Source organism: Emys orbicularis, chromosome 10, assembly GCF_028017835.1.
Source record: "Emys orbicularis isolate rEmyOrb1 chromosome 10, rEmyOrb1.hap1, whole genome shotgun sequence".
Taxonomy (NCBI): domain Eukaryota; kingdom Metazoa; phylum Chordata; order Testudines; family Emydidae; genus Emys; species Emys orbicularis.
In genome coordinates, this window is record NC_088692.1 from 39,518,209 (window position 1) to 39,531,236 (window position 13,028).

General features: G+C 48.0%; 1 protein-coding gene across 1 annotated transcript in view; it reads left to right on the forward strand.

Annotated features, from left to right (window-relative positions):
- Positions 1-13,028, forward strand: part of TBC1D24 (TBC1 domain family member 24) — a 62,079-nt gene that overhangs the window by 31,542 nt on the left and 17,509 nt on the right. The window lies entirely within an intron of this gene.

Below are 13,028 nucleotides of genomic sequence, written 5' to 3' on the forward strand. Positions count from 1 at the left end.
TGCAAGCTAGCTTGATCTTGCTGAGCTTTGGTGGCCTGGAAGCACTTCAGTGTTAGTGATGAATCTGTATGAGAACCCACATTCCCACCAAAACAGTAAATAAGCTAACAAATTTGTAAATATTTGAATATGCTACACTTTCAGTATGGTAATTAAGAAGTAAGAGTCTTTCTTTCTGTAATTTAAACACATTAAATAGAAAATTGCAATGCAGATTCCAGTAAACAAACTAACATGAAGGATAAAAAGAACTCTAATGAAGGACAGAAATCTTTAATTGGTAAATGGCTGCAGCTTTGCAGTGTGAGCTCCAACTAATGGCTATTGCAATTGCTTGGCTAATTCATCTTCAATAGGCTTTCTCAATAAACTACTGGTTCTTCCTAGATGACAATGAGAAACTTCTTCTAGTGGTTCAGTACTCACTCAGAACGCATAATTCTTCTTCGAATGCTTGCTCATATCGATTCCAATTAGGTGTGTGCATGCCGCGTGCACGGCCTTCGGAGAACTTTTACGCTAGCAACACCCAGTGGTCGGCAGTGGAACCCCCTGGAGTGGCGCCTTTATGGTGCTGGATATATACCCCGGCCGACCCAGCACCCCCTCAGTTCCTTCTTACCGTCCGTGACGGTCGTTGGAACTGTGGAGCTCGGCTTTGCTGCTCTCCACTCTCCCTAGCATTTTTCCTCTCAACAGTGTTAATAGTTAGTACAGTTATAGAGTTTTTATATAGTTATAGTGTACATAGTTCTACTTAGCGGGTTGGCAGGGATCTTCCCTCCTCCCCACCAGTAGCTTGGGCTCATGCCCAAGGCTCCAGGCTTTAAACCCTGTGCGTCCTGCTCCAAGCCCATGCCAATGGGCGACCCCCATGACTCTTGCCTAAAGTGTCTGGAGGAATCTCATCAGACTGAGAAGTGCAGGATCTGCAAAGGTTTTCGGCCCCGGACTAAAAAGGAGCGGGACTTTCGTTTGCAACAGTTCCTCGTGGAGGCGGCTCTTAGCCCTCAACCTCCAGCACCGCACCAAGACCTGGCACTGAGCGCTTCGGTGCGCAGTGCCCCGGCGGCAACAGTAGGAGCTGCACCACGGTCGAACTCTGATAGAGACCCGCGGCACCGGCGTTCCCCGGCACCGCAGCTGACATCATCAGTCCGACACCGGTCCCACTTGCCTGGTCAGAAGCGGCACCATAGACCGGAAAAGGCTGGCCCATCTCAGCAGACGCCAGCCTCCCTGGACCCGCCCTTGGCGCTGCGTCCCGTAGAGGAGCAGCCAGGGGCACAAGTGCCGACTTCAGCACCGTTGACTCTGTCACAGAGAGCGGAGCCGTTGAGTCCGTTGTGTCTGGACTCCCCGACGCATAGCTTGGTTGAAGTCCAGTTGCCATCGACTCCAGACACATTTGCGGCTGCAAGGGACCTGATTGCTATGACAGCATCGGCATCCCCTCAGCAGACAAAGGCACCGGTCCCTGCTCGTGTGGTCCCATCCCAGGGCAAGCCGGCCCTTATCCACTCAGCACTGTCGGTTGAGTCACAGCACCGTTCCCGCTCCCAGCACTGTTCCCACTCCTGACGCCACTTGCAGTCCCTGCACCGCTCTCCTTCATGGCGCCGGTCATACTCACGGCACCGATCAGACTCACGGCACCGTTCTCGGCACTGCTCTGTACGCCGGTCACCATCCAGGAGCAGATCTCGGTCCAGACACCATTCCCGACGACGATCACCATCAAGGACTAGGTCTAGATCCCGGCACCGATCTAGGTCACGGCACCGCTCCCCCTCGCGGCATCGCTCTCCATCTTCGCAGACCCGCTCAGCACCACCGTGGCCATCGCGCTCCGCCTCTTGTTCGACAGTCGGATGCGGGGTCACGTCTATCCGACTGCCACCACTTGGATCACAGCACTCTGAACTCAGGGGTTGCTCATTGGCAGGCGCAGGGACAAGGTCCAATCCAAGGGTCTACCCAATGGCCCTTTTGGACGCCCTGGGCGTACCACCAGGCCCAGGATGCTCCGTCAGGGGCTTCTCGTTCAGCCCCCTCCGAGCCACGGGTGCCAGAGGTCACCATCAGCCATCCAGCGCCATCCATCCAGGCTCCAGACCCTCTTCCAACCCCACTTCCGGGTCCGGACACTGAGATCGTGGGCTCAGGACTCCAAGACGCAGCTGACCAAGAGGGCCCAGATGATCCTCTTCCTCTTGTGGCCGCCTCCTCATCCTCACCTGATAAGGCGGTGGCAGACACTGCTATTTCGGGTCCCCCCCCAATAGACCTCGGGTGCCCACCAGGACCTCTTACGTAGGGTGGCGCGGAATATGAACCTCCAAGCAGAGGAGGTTATAGAGGTGGAGGACCCTGTGGTTGACATTTTGTCCGCAGAGGCCCCATCTAGGGTGGCCCTACCGCTCATCCAGACCATTCAGACCACAGTCAGAACAATCTGGTAAACGCCTGTGTCTATTCCTCCAACTGCTAAAGGGGTGGAGCGGAAGTACTTCGTCCCCTCCAAGGGATATAACTATCTATACACACATCAACAGCCCTGTTCACTGGTGGTGGCTCAGTGAATGGGAAGGAGCGCAATGGTCAGCAAGCCCCGGCACCCATATCGAAAGAGGCCAAACGCCTCAATTTATTTGGGTGCAAAGTCTACTCCTTGGGCGGTCTTCAGCTCCGGATCGCAAACCAGCAGGCACTCGTGAGCTGATACAACTATAACTCTTGGAACTCCATGTTAAAGTTCAAGGACCTAGTTCCTTCGGAGTCCAGAGAGGAGTTTGGGGCCTTGGTGGAAGAGGGCAAGACGGTGGTGAGGACTTCATTGGACACCGCAGACTCTGCCGCTCAGATCCTCTCTTCGGGCATTGCGATGAGATGTATATCTTGGCTGCTGACTTCCGGCTTACCACCGGAGCTTCAGCAAACATTACGGGATTTCCCTTTGATGGAGAGGGCCTGTTTTCAGACAAAACTGACTCGAGGCTTCAGAGCCTCAAGGACTCAAGGGCCATAATGCGATAGCTGGGGATGCATACACCGGCTGCATAGCGGAAGCCATTTAAGCATCAGCCCCAATGCTCCTATCCCTCTCCTTGGTCGAGGCAGGACTTCTATAGGAGGTGGGGGCGTAATACCAGGAGGAAACCCTCCAACCACCAACCCGGCCAAAGCCAGGGCCAAGGCCTTTCCAAGCCCTCAGCGGGCCCTAAGCAGAACTTTTGAAGGGCTGCTCGAGGACAATGTACCAGACCTCGGTCAGGATCCTACCCCACCCTTCCTGAATCATTTATCCGATTTCCACCGTGCTTGGTCCCTTATAACCACGGACCATTGGGTTGTTTGCACGGTGGAAAGGGGATACTCTCTCCAATTTTCTTTCTCCCTACCCTCCCACCCCGTCCCTCTTCAGGGACCCTTCTCACGAGCAACTCCTCATTCAGGAGGTTCAAACGCTCCTGTCCATGGGGGCGATCAAGGAAGTTCCAAGGGAGCTAAGGGGCAAGGGGTTTTACTCCCGTTACTTCCTAATACCCAAGGCAAAGGGCGGGCTTCGGCCTATCCTGGACCTGTGCGGACTCAACAAATTCATGATAAAGTTGAAGTTCCGCATGGTCTCCTTGGGTACCATTATACCTTCCCTGGATCCTGGAGACTGGTACGCCGCCCTCGACATGAAGGATGCATATTTCCACATATCAATCCATCCGGCACACAGACGCTTCCTCCGCTTTATGGTCAACCGCAAACACTACCAGTTCACGGTCCTTCCGTTCGGCCTTTCCACGGCCCCCTGGGTGTTCACCAAATGTTTGGCAGTCGTGGCAGCCTCCCTTCGTTGGAGACGGATACAGGTATACCCGTATCTCGACGACTGGCTTATCAGAGGTTGCACCAAAGAACAGGTGCACTCCCACGTTCAAGTGGTCACGGACACGTTTTCTTGATTAGGTCTTCTCATCAATGCGGCGAAGTCCACTCTAGAACCAACCCAGAGAATAGAATTCATCGGGGCGGTCCTAGATTCCCTGCATGCCCGAGCCCTCCTGCCGGATGCTCGTTTCCACGCTCTGACGGGCCTTATCTGGAGCCTTCAAAGCTTCCCAATCTCGATGGCAAGAACATGCCTGAGTCTCCTGAGTCATATGGCTTCCTGCACATACGTGACCAGACATGCCAGACTTCGGCTCCAATCGCTTCAGGCCTGGCTGGCATCGGTCTACTGCCCAGGTCGAGTCAGCCTGAACCTGGTGGTCACTGTTCCGGAAGGGGTCCTGGCCTCCCTCCAATGGTGGCTGGACCCAAGGGTGGTATGCGAAGGAGTCCCCTTCCACACCCCTCAGCCCTCCCTGTCCCTCGTCACGGACACGTCAGCCCTGGGATGGGGCGCTCACCTCGGGGACATCCAGACGCAAGGCCTATGGGCCCCGTCCGATCTCTCTCCCCATATCAACGTACAGGAGCTGATGGCGGTGCGTCTTGCATGCCAAGCCTTTTAGGAGCGATTGCATGGTCGTTGTGTGGCGATCCTCACAGACAACACCGCGGCCATGTTCTACATCAACAAGCAAGGGGGGCTCGTTCCTCCCCCCTCTGTCAGGAGGCCATTCAACTCTGGGAGTTCTGCATAGCCCATTCCATTCACCTGGTGGCGTCGTTTCTCCCAGGGGTCCAGAACACGTTGGCAGACCACCTCAGCAGGTCCTTCCAATCCCACGAGTCGTCACTCCGCCCCGATGTCATCCACTCCATCTTCCTAAAGTGGGGGTTTCCCCAGGTCGATCTGTTTGCCTCGCGCAGCAACCGGAAGTGCCTGGCGTTTTGCTCTCTCACAAACTTCCTACTCCCATGGATGAGCAGGCTGTTGTACGCCTTCCTGCCGTTTCCCCTTGTACACAAGGTCCTGATCGAGGCGCACAGGGACAGATCATGACTGATTCTGGTTGCCCCAGCGTGGCCCAGGCAGCATTGGTACACCACGCTTTTAGAGATCTCGGTGGACGCCCCGATTCCGCTGCCTCTCTTTCCGGACCTGATCACACAAGATTGCGGCCGCCTCTGTCACCCCGACCTGCGGTCCCTCCACCTCACAGCGTGGATGTTGCATGGCTGAGCCACTCTGAACTGCTCTGTTCTCGTTTGGTGCAGCAGGTCCTGTTGGGCAGCAGGAAACCTTCCGCTCGGGCTGCATATATGGCTAAATGGAAGCGATTCTCATGCTGGTGCTCTCTCCACGACACACTTCCCTTTCAAGCGTCCGTGCCTCTCATTCTAGACTATCTCCTGGACCTGAAACAGCAGGGCTTGGTGATATCATCTATCAGAGTTCACCTGGCGGCCATCTCAGCTTTCCACCTGGGAGTGTATGGCCGATCTGTCTTCACCAACCCCATGGTTGGTAGGTTCCTCAAGGGCCTGGACCGTCTATATCTACAGGTACGACAGCCTGTACCCACATGGGATCTCAACTTGGTCCTCTCAAGACTTATGGCCACATGTTCCCTTTTGTACCTCTCTTGGAAACAGCTTTCCTCGTTGCTATCACTTCAGCGAGGCGTGTCTCTGAGCTCTAAGCTCTTACATCGGAACCACCTTACACGATCTTCCATAAGGATAAGGTGCAGCTACGACCTCACCCTGCCTTTCTTCCCAAGGTGGTGTCGACTTTTCATATCAACCAGGACATCTTCCTTCCGGTTTTCTTCCGAAAACCTCACGCCAATAGTCAGGAACAGCAGCTTCACTCCCTCGATGTTCGTAGGGCTCTTGCCTTTTACATTGAATGTACGAAACCGTTCTGGAAAACAACGCAGCTCTTCGTCGCGGTAGCAGCCCGAATGAAGGGTCTTCCGGTCTCCTCCCAGCAGATCTCTTCTTGGATTACGTCATGTATTCGTGCTTGCTATGATCTGGCCGGGGTCCCGACCCCCCCATCTCACCGCTCACTCCATGAGGGCTCAAGCCTCATCAGCAGCTTTCCTGACCCAGGTGCCAATCCAGGAGATCTGCAGAGCTGCTACTTGGTCTTCAGTGCATACGTTCACCTCACACTATGCCATTATTAGGCCAGAGATGATACGGCATTTGGTAGGACGATACTACAATCCACAGTACTTCAGTCCAACCTCACTGCCTAGGTAAGGCTTGGGAGTCACCTAATTGGAATCGATATGAGCAAGCACTCAAAGAAGAAAAGCTGATTACTCACCTTTGTAACTGTTGTTCTTCGAGATGTGTTGCTCATATCCATTCCAAACCCGCCCTCCTTCCCCTCTGTCGGAGTAGCCAGCAAAAAGGAACTGAGGGGGCGCTGGGTCGGCCGGGGTATATATCCAGCACCATAAAGGCGCCACTCCAGGGGGCTCCACGGCCGACCCACCGGGTGTTGCTAGGGTAAAAGTTCTCCGATGGCTGTGCACGCGGCACGCACACACCTAATTGGAATGGATATGAGCAACATATCTCGAAGAACAACAGTTACAAAGGTGAGTAACTGTCTTTTCTTTAAGTGGTGTGTGTGACACTGCACCCCATATTCTTCATAGTGATATGATTATGACATAATCATGATGCATTTTATGCATGACGGGTTATGAGAGATGTCATTGGAAAAGTTATGATTTGCTGAGTATGATTATCCTATTTGTATGCATGTGTCATTTTTGTATCTGAATTTATGAATATTGACTATGTATCTGTATTTCAAATGTAGTTACACCTGGATAACGCCCACTAGACAAGATGCTTTCAGTCTAGATAGCTGGTTGGGAAGGGCCCATTCAGGGCAATGGGCCATTAGGGAGAACAATAGGCCTCAGGAGAAGCTTATCTCCCACCTGGTGAGCCTTCCTGAGAACTCCACAGACAGCCTGTGAGTGATGGCTGCTCTGACTGTACAAGGACATGTGACCAGGCCACATGATGCTGGACTCCATTTTGGGATGTCAGTATTTTTCCACAGACTGGTCTGGGACCCAAGCTTTGGAACAAAGGGTTCCCGCCATATGCAAAAGCTATATAAGGCAGGGAGTGACATCATCAGGGGTTCTTCACTCCCCACCCAAGAAGGCTCCTGGAAACATCTGAGGAACAAAGACTGAACTGGGAGAAGTGCCTGACCCAGGCTCAAGGGATTTCTAGCCTGTGTATGAAACACCTGGGGATTCCAAGCTGTAAAGCAAGTGCAGCTTGTCCTTTAAGAATCTGCAGCCTGCTTGTATCATTTCTCAGGGTGAGAATCTGCTAATTCATATCCAATCTATTTCGTATATTAATTTAAGTTTGCGTGTTTTGTTTATTTGCTAGGTAATCTGCTTTTATCTGTTTGCTATCCCTTATAATCACTTAAAATCTGTCTTTTGTAGTTAATTCACTTGTTTTGTTTTAATCTACACCAGTGAGCTTTGACTAGAGTGCTTGAGGAAAATCTCTGCTTGGTTACCACAAGTGTGCATTGTTCTCTTCGCATTGACGGAGAGGCGGACCAGGTATTAAACCCATATACTGGCCAGATTTGACCAGGGCAGGACGGTACTGCTCTGGGGTCCCAGGCTGGGAAGCTGGTGGTTAGAGAGTCTGCGTGGAACTGCAGCTGGGTGTGTCCCTGCCTGTATGAATGCTGGTGAAAGTGCAGGCTGGAGAGCTTTGCAACTTGTCACAGCAGCACAGTATAAGAGGGAGCCCAGGCTGGTGGGTCAGAGGGCTCAGTGATATCCCAGTTCCAGGTGGCACGCCGAGGGGGAACCCGTCACAGTGGTGTAGTCGTACAGGATTAAATGCACAGCTTGTTGTCCTGAGTGAGATTTGCACTTCATACACGGGTGGTGATTTTAAGTGAGATTTAAGTGTGGTGGCTAGAGATCAGCCAAAGTGGTTACCAGTTTATTTTCTGTTTGCTTATTTCGGGAAAGGGAAGTAGGGTCAGAAAAGCAGGGAAATGAGTGAAAGTGAAACTAGTAAGAAGCTGGAGCTGTGCAGATTGCAGGCAGAAGAGGGGACAAAGAACACAAAAGACTTATGGAATTAAAACAGGTGGAAATTGATGCACAAGAAGCTGCATACCGAAGAGCCATAGAAGCAGAGAATGCCAGGCAAGAAGCTGCACACCAGAGAGCCTTGGAACTGAAAAAGATAGAGGCTGACAAAGAAATTGAAGCCCAGAAACTAGCCATGGAGGAGAAGGAACGCATCAACTGGACTTGCTAGAGAAGCAGAATCAGAACCCCTGCACACTAGGGAGTCCCACCTCTCCAAAAATCCACAAATGGGAACATACAGCGAGACATTGTTGAATATTTCATCACCTTCGAGAGGCTGTGTGTACTTCATGAGATTCCTGAGGACCAAAAGATGCCCATTTTGGTTGCAAAGTTGTCTGGGAGAGCTCTGGATATAGTCAATAAGATGCCATAAAAGAGACTCAGTTTGGGAATATTTTAATGAAGTTCCTCTATCTCTGGCTAAGACAGGCATGCATGCAAAATGCAAATAGTGCAACAAAGAAATGCAAGGCCTGGTTGTCCGAATGAAACAACATCATGAGAAGTGTTCCTTCTCAGGAGGAAGCTGCGTTGAAGATGAGGAAAGGAACATGTCTGAACTTGCAGGATCTTCAGGTTGGTAAACTTTTTTATTTCATACTTCTTTCTTAAGGACTGCCTGTCTTCCTTCTGGACTATTCTTGAATTCTCATGTTTGAGCAAAAAATACAGTTGTTACTCTATGGTACTATCATTTTAGATGCAGTTGTGATAAAAAAAATAAACTAGGCAGATCTTCCTTTTACAATTTCACTTTTAAAGTAGTTCTGAGTAGTACTGAGTGTCAGTGAATGCAATGAGTAATACTAAATGAGCAATATGGTAATAATAATTAAATAACTGCATTGACTTATTTTGTTTAGGAGAATCCATCCTCAACATACAGGATTCTGAAGACTATCCACCTTCAAGATCACCATCATTTTTTTATAGTTTCAGAGTTATCTGCCAGTGATATTGTTTCAGTAACATCATGTATGTCACATAGCCACAGTATATTACCTGTAGCAAAAAGAAAAAAAAATCTCCAAAATCCAGAAACAACCATAGATAAGTTTGTGATAAGAACCAGCAGATTACAAAAAGAGGTAATTGATGAAAAAATTGCCTGGTTTGTTTATGCAACAAGCTTTCCTTTCCGTATGATTGAGAACCCACACTTCATTAACATGGTTCAGTCATTAAGACCAGGATACAGTCCACCCAACAGAGCAGATGTCGCAGGCAAATTGCTGAATAACGTTTATGAAAGAGAAATTGAGCAGTGTGCAAAAGGTCTAGAGGGTAAAATTGTTAACCTGAGTCTTGATGGGTGGAGCAATGTCCACAGTGATCCTGTTGTATGTGCTTGTGTGACAACAGAAGAAGGGAATATCTTCCTTACAGAAACAATTGATACATCAGGAAATGCACACACAACAGAATACTTACCAGAAGTAGCAGTAAAAGCTATAACAAACTGTGAAAAAAAATTCAAATATCTAGTACGCAGCTTGGTCACAGACAATTCTGCAAATGTATCCAAGATGAGAAGAAATTATTTAGAAGAGAGTGAAGAGAGTCCAAAGCTAATAACACACAGTTGCAGTGCTCATTTGATTCACCTCCTAGCCAAAGACTTCAATGTTCCAGAAATAAAGGCTAATATTGTTGAAATTGCAAAATACTTCCATAACAACCACTTTGCAGCAGCTGCTCTGAAAAAAGTGGGAGGAACCAAGCTAACTCTCCCACAAGACGTGCAATGGAACTCAGTAGTGGACTGTTTTGAGCACTATATCAAAAACTGGCCTAATCTGATGACTGTTTGTGAACAAAATCGTGAAAAAATAGATGGCACTGTCACAGCCAAAGTTCTCAACATTGGGCTTAAGAGAAATGTTGAACACATGCTGTGTACCCTGAAGCCTATTTCTGTAGCCTTGAACAAAATGCAGGAAAATAGCTATTTTAATGCTGACGCTGTTGAAATTTGGAAGGAACTGAGTGAGATCTTAAAAAGAGAACTATGCAATGACAGAGTTAAATTACAAGCATTAAAAAAACGAATGGGACAAGCACTCTCTCCAGCTCATTTTCTTGCAGATATTCTCAATAGTCAGTACCAGGGTCAAACCTTAACTGCTGAAGAAGAGGAGTTGGCTATGACATGGACATCCAGCAATCCAGCAATCATCCCTCCATAATGCCAACTATAATAAACTTCAGAGTAAGGGTGAACCACTGAAGAAATATGTTTGCTGCTGATGTTTTAAAGAAAGTCACACCAGTGAACTGGTGGATGTCACTTAAACACTTGGATTCAGAGACTGTTGACGTGATAATCTCACTTTTAACAGCAGTAGCTTCTTCAGCCGGTGTAGAAAGAATATTTTCTTCTTTTGGACTAACTCATTCCAAATTGAGAAATCGTTTGGAACGTGAAAAAGCAGGAAAGCTTGTTTTTCTTTTCCAGATTATGAACAAACAGGAAAATGAAGGTGAAGACAACTGAGTTAGCTACAGAAGCCAATATTTTAAGTTTTTCATGTTGACCTGGTTGACATAGTTGATTTAATTTTGTTTTGTTTTTTAAATATTTAATTTAACTATTTTAGTTAAATAATTTTAACAAAAACAAACCTGATTTTAAAAAACTTGAATGTTTAACTATTTTGGAAATTCTTATGCTTGTTTTGTTAAAATATTACATGTTTGCTGTTGAAGAAAAAAATCCAGAATGCATAACGTTGTTGTTTCAGTTAAATAAAATAATTTAAATGTCTGTCTGGTTATGTTCTCCTCCTAATACAGTATGGCAAGAAAATCCTCCAAATATTAATGATTTACCTGTTGAATTGGAGATAGTTTACCTCCCAATGACTTCATAAATATCTGCTTCAATTACCTTTGATAAATGAAATAACCAAACAATCATTCATTTTCTCATATAGCTGTAAAACTTACTTGAAAAGTTTTCTAAATAGATCTCTTTAAAAATGTATAGTGTGTACCTTCTAAAAATGAAACCTACATCTATCTCTGAGTTGTGAAGAATATGTATTAAGGTTATAACAACCAACAAGAATGCACTTTTATGTAGAAATCCGTGATTAAATAGAGTCTTCCTGACTAGTGATTTAAATCAAATCCACCCTGATGGGGTCTATCTAAGTACCTTGATGGTTAGATGAGAATTCAGGGCTGTAGTGCAAGTGGGAAGCCTCATTCAACATTCCTATCGGAAGGTTAGTGAGCTTCATAAAATGACTTGTGCCTAAACCAATACATGTTCAGCCTCCCCATTAGGAATGCTGACAGCAAGGCAGCTTAGCGATGCCCCACTTGCTACAGTAAGTGACCCAGGATTGGTGACTTTGGGCAGCTCCCAATCTCTCTCTTTAGCAAGCCGTTAGTAAGGAATGCTGCACATGCATGACTGGCTACTCAGGACTCCCAAGTAGAAATTTTCATAAAGTGATGTAGCATTTGTCACACTGTAGGGAGCTCCTCGCTACACTAACATACTCAGTGCATTATTTATGAGGTCCTCTCTGCATTCTGTGAAGTTGTGGGGGAAAGAAAAGAAACCAACAATGGCTGAAATAAAAATACTGTAAAACCTAGCAAACACTTTCCCACACTCAGGCTACCCTCATGGAATGCAAAATTGATTCTCCAGAGCTTGGCCCAGCTGATTGCTATCTGATCCTTTAACACCTTGTTTGAGCCCTTGTGTCTCTTCCATCAGATGTACTTGGCTGTGGCACTTGTACTGATAACTGGCTTCACCATCAGATGCAGATGCAATAACACTTTTTAAATCTTCTGTTATCATGGGTTTGAGTAGATTGATTTCTTCTTTAACCCAGGGTAATAAAGGGTGGGTAAATGTATTGATCCTTGTATTGCGAATCCCAAGGGTTCACAAATCATGAGTGGATTTTAAAATCATGCGATTTTAAAAAATAATAAATTTGGGGATCTTTTACTTTGCCTTTTGGTTTCTGAGCCTATAGGGTGCACTTGGATCATGTTTTCAAGCTTTTCTCTGCAACCATGAGGATGCAAAACTTTTTTTTTAACAAAAGCAGAGATTCTTCTTCAAGAGATGTCCCTGTGGGTGCTCCACTCCAGGTGTTGGTGCGTCCCTGTGCCTTCGCTCTGAGATTTTGACCGCAGTACTCGTACCGGTCGCGCATGCGCAGAGCCTGCCCCACGTGCTGAGTATGTCTTAATGGTATGCGTGCGTGACTGGTCTCCTCAGTTCCTTCTCTACCGTCCCCGGCCTGAGACGGAGCTCAGCAGACTTGTTAGAGAATTTTTTCTCTCTCTGTTCAACTCTTTCCCCTCTTATTTTATCTCTTCTCTTTAAAGCAAAAAAAAAAACAAAAACTTTTTTTTTCCTGTCAGCGCAGCCGCTTCCGACATGCCTGGATCTCCAGGTTTTAAGCGCTGCTCTAACTGTAATGATAGAGTGGCCTCTTTCAGATGGCACTCTAAATGTATTAAATGTTTCGGGGAGTCCCACATCCCCCAAAAATGTGCCCATTGCAGCAAATTAAAATCCAGGGCACGCAAAGACAGGGAGCTGCGGTTAAAACTACTCCTGCTGCAAAAATCTCTCGGACCAGCCTCAGACCCGGGCTCCGACTCTGCTATACACCACAGCCCCCCTGCTTCAAAGAGACAAAAGAAAACTTCAAAAAAACATCAGTCTCTCTCACCCGCAAAGGGTATTCGCAAGGATAAGACTTCTCCAGGTACTCCTTCCCTCCCCGCGCTCCCCAGGCTGAGTACCTTTGATGCGCCGGGTGAAACCCGCCTGCAGCTGCAGCAGTCACACTAACCTCCAGTGCCGAGGCTTCAGGCTTTCAGTTGCCTGCCTCTCACACGGCACCGTTCAGTACCGCAATGGAAGCGGTGCTGACGCATACTAGCCTGCCTGACCCCCCGCAGGCTCCTCTCACTCTCCTGGCACCGTCAGCCTTTGAGCTA